The sequence below is a fragment of the Sinocyclocheilus anshuiensis genome, unplaced genomic scaffold, assembly GCF_001515605.1.
Source record: "Sinocyclocheilus anshuiensis isolate Anshui unplaced genomic scaffold, SAMN03320099.WGS_v1.1 scaffold740, whole genome shotgun sequence".
Classification (NCBI taxonomy): Eukaryota; Metazoa; Chordata; class Actinopteri; order Cypriniformes; family Cyprinidae; genus Sinocyclocheilus; species Sinocyclocheilus anshuiensis.
The window spans coordinates 32115-34003 of NW_015554112.1; positions in this window are offsets into that span (position 1 = coordinate 32115).

Genomic DNA, 1889 nt, shown 5'->3' on the forward strand with positions numbered 1-1889 from the left:
TTTACATTTACATTTAGTCATTTAGCAGACGCTTTTATCCAAAGCGACTTACAAATGAGGACAATAAAAGCAGTTAAAACTAACAAAAGAGCAACAATATATAAGTGCAAATGACAAGTCTCGGTTAGCCTAACGCAGTACATGTAGCAAGGTGTGTATATATATATATATATATATATATATATATATTATACACACACATACACACAAACAAAGAAAAACAAGTAGATAGAATAGAAAAAATAGAAAGCTAGTTTTTTAAATAAAGAATAAATAATAAAAAAAAGATAAATATAGATAAAGTAGAATTAAAATAGAATAGAAAGTGTTGGAATTAGAGGGTCAAATAAAGGTGGAACAGATGTGTTTTTAGTCGTTTCTTGAAGATGGTTAAGGACTCAGCTGCTCGGATTGATTTGGGCAGGTCATTCCACCAGGAGGGAACAGTTAATGAAAAAGTCTGTGAAAGTGATTTTGTGCCTCTTTTAGATGGCACAATAATACGCCGTTCACTTGCAGAACGCAAGCTTCTAGAGGGCACATAACTCTGAAGTAATGAATTTAGGTAAATGGGTGCAGAGCCAGTGGTGGTTTTGTAAACATTAATGCCTTGAATTTAATGCGAGCAGCTACTGGTAGCCAGTGCAAATTGATGAACAGAGGTATGACATGTGTTCTTTTCGGCTCATTAAAGATTAATCTTGCAGCGGCATTTTGGATTAACACACCTGCCGGGAAGTTTCTAGTATGCCTAGGAAGACCTTAATTAGCTGCTTCAGGTGTGTTTAATTAGGGTTGGAGCTAAACTCTGCAGGACGCCGGCCCTCCAGGAACGAGTTTGGGCACCCCACATCTCTCTATGTGTTTTGCTTCAAGAGAGCAACCATACATTTGTGTTGTGTTTCACTTTCTTTCTTTTATATTCATTTATTCTTCATTCGTTCATTCATTCAGTTATAATCATTTATCATTTAATCATTTTATTATTAAATTTAATCATATAATCATTTATAATAATTATTATAGCCATTTATATACTCATTTAATTGATTAATTAATGAATTAGTTATTTAAAATATATTGTTTTTTAATATTATTTTTCCATTGTTGTTTAGTCTTATATATGTGGTTTCAAGGGCTATTTGTCTTCATGAATAAGCGATAAGAGGGAATGTTTATGGAAATTCACAGTTTATGGGATATTGTTGTGAAGCCAATGGTATAACACTACTTGTTGGATTTGTGTTCGTCAGACGAAGTCTGAGCATATTCAATAAACTCTGCTCCTTTTTTTTATCATCATTAGCCTACTTTGTGTCCTGCTTCTGCTCTTCACTGGCTTTTCTCAGTCAACTTTTTGCGCTTTGCTTGGCCATTTGTTGTGATAAACTGGAAAGTGTGTCCAGCTGAATTCAATTTGAGTTTTGTTAAACGAATAAAAAAGAAGCTTAGTTTACTGCGGCTGCGGTCGTGGTAAGACCGAAGAGTGTAAAGACCATCGACTCTACCGTGCGACTCCACCGGGCAGGGACACCGGCAAAGGATAAGTATCGCTTTTTATTTCTCCTCTTTCCTACTACTTGTTTCACTTCTGTTTCAGTTTTTTTATAACCATTTCTTACTATGTGTCAGTAAGTTGTTGTTACAGGTGCATCTCAATGAATTAGAATGTCGTGGAAAAGTTCATTTATTTCAGTAATTCAACTCAAATTGTGAAACTCGTGTATTAAATAAATTCAATGCACACAGACTGAAGTAGTTTAAGTCTTTGGTTCTTTTAATTGTGATGATTTTGGCTCACATTTAACAAAAACCCACCAATTCACTATCTCAACAAATTAGAATATGGTGACATGCCAATCAGCTAATCAACTCAAAACACCTGCAAA